Genomic DNA, 10,639 nt, shown 5'->3' with positions numbered 1-10,639 from the left:
AGCTATATGTATACATATATACCCTCTTTTTTGGATTTCCTTCCCATTTAGGTCACCACAGAGCACTGAGTAGAGTTCCCTGTGCTATACAGTAGGTTCTCATTAGTTATCTATTTTATACATAGTAGTGTCAATCCCAGTCTCCCAATACATCCCACTCCTTCCTTCCCTCCTTGGTATCCATTCGTTTGTCCTCTACATCTGTGTCTGTATTTCTGCTTTGCAAATAAGTTCATCTGTACCATTTTTCTAGATTCCACATATAAGCGATATTATACAATATTTGTTTTTCTCTTTCTGACATACTTCACTCTGTATGACAGTCTCTAGGTCTCTCCACATCTCTGAAAATGGCACAATTTCGTCCCTTTTTATGGCTGAGTAAATATATCTTCTTATTTTTATCAATTTGCTCTGTCATAAACGATCTTGGTATTGTAGTATCTCACTGTATTTATGTTTTCTGTCTCTTCTTACATATCAAATAGTTTTTCGCTATAAAAATGTTTTTCCTTTATTTTGTTTGCTTTTTTATAGTTTTTTAGTTTTCTTGCTATTTAGATTTTGATGTTATGTTAACCAGCTCATAAATGCTCAGGACTATTATTTCATAATTATGGATCTCACCTTGTTTCAATATAAAAGGGTCCTAAAAGAGTCCTTTTTGTTTCATTGAATCCTTTTTGCTTTGAACTTTCCTTTGGTAATATCAGTGTCACCTCTGCTTATTTCTATTTGCCTGATACATTTTGTGCTATCCTCTTACTCTTATTCTTTCCATGTGATTTGATTTTGGTCTCACTGTTGTCAGAAACATGCAGTTGGATGTTCTTTTTTTGTGTGTGTGGTACCGCGGGCCTCTCACTGTTGTGGCCTCTTCCGTTGCGGAGCACAGGCTCTGGACGCGCAGGCTCAGTGGCCATGGCTCACGAGCCCAGCCGCTCCACGGCATGTGGGATCTTCCCGGACCGGGGCACGAACCTGTGTCCCCTGCATCGGCAGGCGGACTCTCAACCACTGTGCCACCAGGGAAGCCCGGATGTTCTTTTTTAACTCAGTCTGGGTTTCTGCCTTTTACTTCCGTTGTGGAGCAAAACTATTTTTATTTCTTTTTAATACTGATGAGCTCAGTCCTTTTTCTATCGTTTCATCTTAAATTTTGACAGTTTGAGACTCTTTTTTGACCATTTCACTTATTGGTTTATGTCTTTTGCTATATATTTTTTTGTTCTTTGCATTTATAGTAATTTGGAAGGTATATTTTTCCCTACCCTGATGTATATCTTGGAATTTAAAATGTTTGTAGTTCTCCCTGCCTTTTCCATTCCCACAGTTATAAATTTAATTAGGAATTGTAGACTCAGTTTATAGACCCTCACCCCTCTTTCTATTTTCCCCAAATAAATCTTTAAGAGATGTTTTGGCTTTATACTCAATACTTAATGTTATTTTATTTCTCTCTGGACTTTTCAGTAATGTCAGTATTTACTACCAATTCTTTTATATGATTACTTTCTTATTGTCAAATTCTTAATCTAAAAGCCTGAAGGGAGAGTGAGGGAAGGGAAGCATTTCAGAAAATAGTTCTACAGTAATGGAGTAATCTTATTTCTGTATTCTAGTAGGAAAAACAAGAGGTGAGAGCTGACGGAGCTCTTTTTACATTTTTAAAATATTTATCCTGCTTTTCCCAGGATATATTTTCTTTCTACTCCCCCAGGATCCTGCACTCAATAAATATTCCAAGACTTTCTATATGAACTTAACTTTAGATTTCATTCCTAGTACCAGTTACTTTTGTTACTGTTATTTTGTTTGGATTTTATAAGGGCAGTGTGTTTCGTTATTTATTGAATGGGAAGTTAGGATAGGTAGCTGGTAATATGTTGCCATATTAACCTGGACATGTACGTTTCAATTTGCAGGAAGCACAAAATTTTCAAGAGTTCATAAAGATGAACATATGTATGTATGTACGTATATGTGGTCTACCACTGCATTCCAAAAAGGTTTGAGGACGTGTACAGTGGTGCATTCAATTCAATCAGATAACACATGAAAAAGTAAGGATATTGAGGCGAAGAGAAAAAAGATGATGCTTTAATATGTCAAGTGCAAGCCCTAATTGTTGGAGGAGGGTCACAAAATTAAGCTTCCTAGTAGTCACAGTAAAGAAGTAAAGAAGGAAGCACGAGCAGTTCCACAGGTTCAGGATTCATGGTGACCTTGAGATAAAGACAAGTAGTTGCCCAGAAGCAGCACAGCCTTTCTTGGTAATGAGACTCGGGGGACATTTCTTTCCTAGTTTTCCCAAAGTGGGTGCTGTCTGAACATGTGGACCACACTCTCCATACCTTACAGGCCTTGAAGAGTCTTGAGTTTGACACAGCTATCTCTTATAATGTCCTGCAATGTAGACTGTGTAATATAAAATCACAATCCCTACCCACCTCATCCCACCCCCAAAAAAGCAATTTTTTGAGAGGCCCTGTCTAAATATGTGGAGAGGCGCTATGATATAATGGTTATTAGTTATGTGAGGCTGCTGTCAGAATTCCTGAGTTCAACCCCTGATTCAGCCATTAGCTTGGAGTCTGACCTTAGGCAACTCACTCAAGTCTCCGTCTCTTCCACCGCCAGGCTCAGTCATGGAGGGACTGATGGAGATGTCATTTCACAGACCTGGGAGTGGGGTAGCGGTGTAGGGGCTGTAATGAACCCCGCTGTAATGAATGAGGTCTCCAGCCTCAAGTCTCCAACCCCCTGTGTTGTGTCTTGGTGGAAAATTAATAATCAAGTGGTAGAAAACTGAAGGAAAAATAAAGTGTTTCCTCTGTTCTAACTGATAAATTAGAACTAATTCAGTATTTTAATATTTTAAAACTAAGGGCACATTTTTAAATTGATGGCATGCCATAGCCGAATTGGCAGCATTGTTTTTCTTTCTTGGTGGAATATAAAATGATGGTGTATAATTTGTAACATCTTAGATTCCATAAAATATGATAGTGATAATTATTGCAGGAGACCAGCTTGTCCTCAGGGGCAGCTAAGGTCTGTTTGTGGGAGTAGGATGGATTCCTCTAAACTTCTGGCAATCTAAGAGGGCCATGGCTGTCCAGTTAGGGCTCTGTCTGGGAAGGTGGTCAGCAGATATATGGTTCTCCCTTTTTTTTTTTAATTTTGTTTTTTTGGTTGTGCCAGGTTTTAGTTGTGGTAGGTGGGCTCCTTAGTTGTGGCTCATGGGCTCCTTAGTTGTGGCATGTGTTCTCCTTAGTTGTGGCCTGCGAACTCTTAGTTGTGGCATGCATGTGGGATCTAGTTCCCTGACCAGGGATCGAACCCGCGTCCCCTGCATTGGGAGGCGGATTCTTAACCATTGCGCCTCCAGGGAAGTCCCTGGTTCTCCCATTTTAAAAAGAAGCCCCACTAGGGCTAACCCTTGCATTAGCCATCTTCCCCAGGTGCCTTATAATGAGAGGAAAGAACTGCATGTACCAGGAAATTCCTTTTGTCAACAGGGAGGATAGTCAAACTACCAAGAAGCATAAGGATACGTAATTAGAAAAAGGTACAGAGTAAGTGGACAGCCTGCAAGGGGCCCCTCTGGGGCCACCTCCCTATGGTTATGTATTATTTCACCAAGTCAGCCCAGGCTGTTGAGCGATCATTGCCTGTAGACCATCCCTCTGACTTTTCCCTCTTGTGTGGCAGCATGTTGTTGGCAAGGCTGACCCCAAATCCACTGGGAAGGATATCAGAGACCACTGTGTTTGAGCATTCAGAAACTCACATCAGCACAGGAAGGGCATACTGTGAATAGCTACACCATCCCAGTTTGGGAAGAAACTACATCTACCTTCAGGGGAAGTTCACACCCTCTTCCCCCCAGAACTGTTCATATAAAGTGCTTGTCAAATGATAAATGCTCAATAAATCTTAGCTGTTTTTATTTTTATAAGTACTTTCGGCAACACATGTTTGGAAGATATGAAGAATCTATTAGGGAAAACCAGAAATGCTGCTGTGTTTCATGGTGCCTAGGAATGCTAAGGTGGGGGAGGACCTAAAAATTCCCTTATGGGTTGAGTCATCACGCATCCCAGTTTGCTTGGGGCTGTCCCAGTTTATACCTGTTGTGCCAGCAAAATTCTTAACAGGGCTCCCTTTCGTTCTCAAAAGCATCCTAATGTAGATAATAATTGATATGCTCACGCTATGTGTAGGTCACGTGGAGTCAGTCTTTCCACTTCTATTCATACAATGTGAGAAATAAAATAATTTAAATATAGAAAGATTAAAAATTGAATTAGTGAGATACATAAAAGCTTAAGAACAAGAATTTAAAAATCAAAAAATAAGAATAAATAAAAACTAAAATAAGAAAAAAAAATCCATAGTAGAAAGTCTCCATGTGGACTTTTCTCCATGGACTTGTTAAATGAAAAACATTTGAGAAAGTGAAACAACTATTTTAAACTAAAAGCTCAAAATAAGTATTTTACAAGTGTTACATTAGGACATGTAATAATACATTTTAAAAGACAAAATATAGAACACAGAGATTAAATAAACTGCAAAATAGGATAAGAATATAAACAAAACAATACACATAGAGAAAAACTCACTAAAATAATACATATCTCTGTATATAATACACACATATAGGCTTATATTTATGGAATAGTTTTATATACACACAATGTTTATCTCCTTAATAAAACAAATAAGCCAAAAACCAAAAGAGAATTGGGGGGAAAAAATGAAACCTGGGCTGTGACCGAAAGCCACTGAACACCAACACCACCTAGAATTCTGTACTCAGGTGCTTTCTCTCAGTACGGGACTCAAGCAGAGTCCCTGTGGGGGGCAGGAGGTGTGAGGGCACCCAGAGACTGACCTGACCCTCTTCTCCCAAACCATATCAAACCCCCTACACAAAGACTTTGGCAATGTTGGTGAGATGCTGCATTTTTGCCACTCAGATCTCCAAGTGCATGAGCATCATATATTATCAAGTTCATACTCTTTGGAGAAGTGGTCACATGTGTAAAATCTCTTCCCTGAAGTACCTGGTTAATGAAAACATCCCAATCCCCAACTGTATTGATAGCAAAAGGTGTTGTTTAGAAGGATGATGAAATCAACATATAAATAACAGCTCCTCCATATAATAATCAGCCGAGCACCAAGACAGAATCTGTGGTATCACTGCTTCCGAAAAGCATATGCAGCAAGTTGTGTTGAACAAGAACTATGAAAGATGAGAGCAGTTTGATCCACTAATTAGAATGCCTCCATGCAGTCAAAGTGACTCAGCTAAGGTCACGTACTTCCTGCTTGCATTTAAGAAGGAGAAAGGTCTGCAGTTTCATATTTTCTCCTATTTATTAACATGTGAAAAGCTCCAGGTTTTTTGTTAACCTGGGCAGTTGTTGGCATGAGAGATTAGTTCAGCAATTTGACGAGGTGAATTTCACAGCATGTTAAATTAGAATCCCAGATACTAAAGCCCCAAATCTAATTTTCACCCTAGTTTATAATGTTCTCTTGAAAATTCTATTATCTAATACATACCTCTAATTCTCTAACTCCTATAAGTTATAGTACCTTCCTACCAATTGTAAAATCAGAAGTATTCTCAACTGCCGCTGTGGGATATGTAAATTCTTTATTTACTGGATCATTGAGCTTAGGTACAGAGATCTAATCTATTCTTCCTGAAATTACAGTACTTGTAAATTGTAGCAGAATTCCTGATCTAACTACGAATTCTGCCAAATGAAGATTTGTTTCTTGGGCCAATAATTTTACCTAAATAATAACTCTACTTGCTTGTTTGGGGGGCAGGTCCTTAAAAACCCAGTCAATATATGATTCAGAAAGCTAGACAAAAGAAGGAAAAACAGAAAGGCAAGGTAGCTTTAAGGTGAAGGATGCTGGTTGGTTCTGACGCACATATGAAGTTAAGCTACCGATGAGAACTTGCCTGTAACCCTATCTCGGACACTCTTCCCCCAGATAACCACACTGCTCGCTCCCTCGCCTTTCCAGGTCTTTGCTCACACATCACTGTCTTAGGTCTTTCTGATCAACCCATGTAAAATCTGTCTAAAGCCCCCATCCCCTCACCCCCTTTCCCTGCTTCATTTGTCTCCCCAGCACTCTCACCATCTAACATTCATTTTCATTATTTATCTTGTTTATTGTCTATTTCCCCTTATTAAATGTAAGCCCCAGGAGGCAGAGCTAACCTCCTGGGGCTAAAATTGAGGCAGTCCTCAATTTTCAGTTTCCCATTACCTTGTGTTTTCTTCATAGTACATATTGTTTGATGTTGTTATGAAAATACTATCATTCACTTTGTCATCTTCTGAGATTTGCTTTTCTCATTCAACAGTATGTCTTCGAGATTCATCTTTGTTGATGGGTAAAGCTATAGTTCATTCATTCATTACTTTTCCATTTTCTCATTCTCTTGTCAGTGACAATTTTGATCTTTTCCATTTATTTATTTTATTTTTATTTTGCAAAGCAAGCAGCACTATCATGAACAGTCTTGGATTTGTAGCTGGTACACATGTATAAGAGCTTCTCATTGGGTAGAGCCAGGAGTGGAATTTCTGGGTCCCAGGACAGACATGTTTTCAGCTTTCAAAGATAACATCAAATTCTTTTCCAAGTCAGTTGTACCAGTTTACACTCCACATCAGTATATAAAAAGTTCCTGTTGATATACTTCTTGTCCACACGCCATTTTCTGACTTTTCAGAAAAGTTGGCCTATCTGATGACTGTAACATATGATACATCACTCTGGTTTTAGGATGTTATTTCCCTAATTATTAATGAGATTGAGCATCCTTTCATGTTTAGAGGCCAATGGATGTTTTTTATTCTGCGAAATACTGTTGGTGTCTTTTTTCCCTGTCGTTCTGTTCTGCTGTTTGTCTTTTCCTTATTGACTTCAGGAGTTCTTTATAAATGCTGGATAGTCTTTATTTTATATATATATAAAGGATATACATATATAACAAATATGTTCTCCTAGTTCGTAGCTTAATATTTCTCCTTTCCTCTTTCCTCCCTCCCTCCCGTCCTTGTTACACTTTCCCCCCGAATATCTATGGGTTTGGAACAGGAGGGGGACTCATCCATGTCAGCTCAACCCATCACATTATATAGAAATTTCCAATAGACCCTTCCTTTTAAATTTTCCCATTACTAGCATTTTGGGCAATTTTTCCTAGATAACTTTTTGGAAAGATAGACAACTCCTTTGACATATGAGTTAGTCATTTTCGTTTTTAAATTGTGAAAGTACAATAATTTTTTTCATTTCTCCGAGTATCCTTTGGAGTTGAACCAATTTCTAATATTCTTCCATAACCGTAACCAACTGAACACATAATTTATGGGTAATTACATAATTTATGAGTAATCTGACAGCTGCTATAGCACTTAGCAAATTTTAATTTGTTGGAATTATTTGCATAAATGGTATTTTGAGAGCCAAAGTTTTCCTTATGTTATTTTTTTACCTTCTCCAAAGCTCTTAATTCTGCATGAAATTTAACATTAAATTTACAAAGATTCTTGTTCTCAGGTGAGGTCTAGACTCTCAGTTGATTGTAAGTTCTGTAAGGGTAGGGATTCCGTTGGTTTTGCTCACCAATATTCTCCTAGTGGTGGAGTACCATACCTTGTACATTAGTAGCTTGCTCAAAAAATACTTGCCTAACGAATTATGTGAATTACAGAGCCACTAAAACTTGGCCATATGTCTTTAGGAATCTATAATAGAAATGTTCACAGCCTATGGACCAATAAATCTACTTCGAGGTATGTATTCTAAGAAAGGAATCAGATGAAGGCAGACAGATTTATATACAAGGGTGTCCATCACTATTTATAATAAAGTAAGTTTGGAAACTGTTGTTAACTGTTGTTAAATATTCAACAATAATGAATTTGTTCAAACAGTTATGGAGCATCTACGTAATAGAATGACATGAAGTCATTAAAACTCCCATTTTCAAAGAATATAAGAACTGCACATTTTCAAAGAATATAAGAACTGCATACAAAATGGTGTGAAGTAAATAAAACGGACATAAAACTGTACATTTAATTATCTGAATTTTGGTATATGGTATCTAGGCATAGAAAACACTAGAAAGAAATATACTAATATTTTTCAGTAGTTGTCTCTGGGTGATGGGGACCATCAATAAGTATAACTGCCGCATTAGACTGTAAGTGCCTTGAAATTAGTTCCAAGGTTTTCCAGGTTGGTATTTTTACAGTTTGGCACAGCACTTGTGAATTGTTGACAGTCAACAATCAATTAGAATAGTACACTTTAGTAAGAATTCCTAATCCTTCATAGTCCATTATCAATAACTTGTTGATCGTGTATTTTTTAATTAATTAATTTTTGGCTGCGTTGGGTCTTTGTTGCTGTGCGCAGGCTTTCTCTAGTTGTGGCGAGTGGGGGCTACTCTTGGTTGCAGTGCGTGGGCTTCTCGTTGCAGTGGCTTCTCGTTGCAGAGCATGGGCTCTAGGTGCGTGGGCTTCAGTAGTTGTGGCACGCAGGCTCAGTAGTTGTGGCACGTGGGCTCAGTAGTTGTGGCTCGCGGGCTCTAGAGCGCAGGCTCAGTAGTTGTGGCACATGGGCTTAGTTGCTCCGCGGCATGTGGGAATCTTCCCAGACCAGGGCTCGAACCCATGTCCCCTGCATTGACAGGCAGATTCTTAACCACTGCGCCACCAGGGAAGCCCTGATCGTGTATTTTTAAGCTTCCTTTATCGTCATATATTCCTGCCTGCAAAACAAGCCGTTGGCATGCCCCGCCAGCCACATCCACCAAGGGCAGTCTGGGTACTGGAAATGGCAGAGGTGCAGATTTGTCACCAGCACCTTCGAATGCCTGTGAACTGTTTCAGTGAAGCGTGTTTGTGGAATCTATGCTTTAGCTGTGTGAAATGAACTCAACATGCGGTATCCACAGCAGAGTGTGTGCATCTTTGATTTGAAATAGATGTATTTTCATTCACTCTCGGTGGGAGATTGTCAAGCACAAGGCACTACGCATGCTGACTCAGATAATTCGTGTCTTCCATAAATTATCTACAGTGGTTCTATTTTGGCTACTTATGGATGATTCAGAGATTTGGGACATATGTTTTCATTAAGAAATATTCTGATTTCGTTGACTTACCTGTTGACTGCCAAGATCTGATCCTGTATCAAAAGTGTGTGACTCCAGCATTGGTTAGTGTTAGGCCTGATCGTCATGTCTTCCTGGGCTATTCAGTTCTAGGATCACAGTCCTCTTGGCATGAGGGCTGTTGAGGAGCCCTGGCAGAAATGATGAAGAGGGCTTTAGGAAAGTGAGAAGTGTGTTCCAGTTTCCACAGTAGAGCGGCTCCGAAAACAGTGTGATTGCTCTCAGATAAGCTCTTCTAAGATTGGCCGAAATTCCTGTAGCCACTCAGGAAGGAGAAATCCTCCTTCAGGATCTAGAATCAAGGAATTGGCGTGGATGCATCGGCAGATGCCAGGGGCCCCCCAGACCCCACTGGGCACCAGCTGCACCATCCCCAGTCTGGGGTAGGGGGAGTTAATGGCAGGGTGGTTAAGTCCTCTTGGAAGCTAGAAGAATTCCAGGCAGACAGACGGCTCTAAACTGAGCCCCCAGTCCTTCTTCCCAAGGCAGGAGGTACAGGATCTACAATTAAACACATTGTTTCTCTGAGCACTGATCTGCTTCTGCCTCTCCATTCTTTTCCTCCATTAAAAGCCTTTGCCTGGCTCTAATTCCCCCCCAGAGCCTCTGTGCTCCTGCACCTGAGGTATGTCGTGCATTTGGACCCACAGAAATGCTGAGAGTAACACAGCCAAGGGGACACCAAGACAGGGTTTCCAGGGCAGGTACTGGAGATGCAAGGTCACCAGGCTTCAGGGACCTCACCATTAAGAATGACCAGAAATTCAGAAACACACCCCCCCATTCATTTTCTGAACATCACATGAGCCTTCTGGGTCTTTGTTCAACCCCAGGGAGATGTGGGAGCCGCGGCAAAGACAGAACTTGGGACTCCCACCAGCCTGGCAGGATGGGGGCTGGGAATCAGTTCTTTAAGTCAATTTCTTTATATCAGTTATATGTGAAACTGCTTTCACAATCTCGCTTGTGATCTAAAATTCATACCCGTTACACTCACACCCCCTGGGATGGTGGGGAGTGTGGTTTTTGAGCACCGATAACGAAGTTGGGCTTCCCAGAGACGTTAGGGAAAAAACCCAAATCATATCAACAAATACTTGATCCCCATAAGGCAGGAAGCCTTCTGTCGTCCAGCACATGACAGCAAAGTGCTAGTCTTAGCATCGGTGAAATACCTTCTGTCACCGTCAGCTGTCTTGGTTTTCTGACGCCCCTAAATGCCATTCATGGTTATATATTCCACCAAGGGTGCCCCTCTTTACGTAATTAACAACCTTCTGCAGTGGTTAATGGATAAGAAAAAAGCTCTCTAAAGAGTTGATCTTAATTCATCCCGTGCCTCCTGTAGGAAGACACGTGCTTCCGTGCCAAAAGTAGACATGACATGACAGGGAATTTACACAAGGCCTT

The sequence above is a fragment of the Phocoena sinus genome, chromosome 9 (assembly GCF_008692025.1).
Source record: "Phocoena sinus isolate mPhoSin1 chromosome 9, mPhoSin1.pri, whole genome shotgun sequence".
Lineage (NCBI taxonomy): Eukaryota > Metazoa > Chordata > Mammalia > Artiodactyla > Phocoenidae > Phocoena > Phocoena sinus.
Note: the sequence above shows the minus strand (reverse complement) of the source record.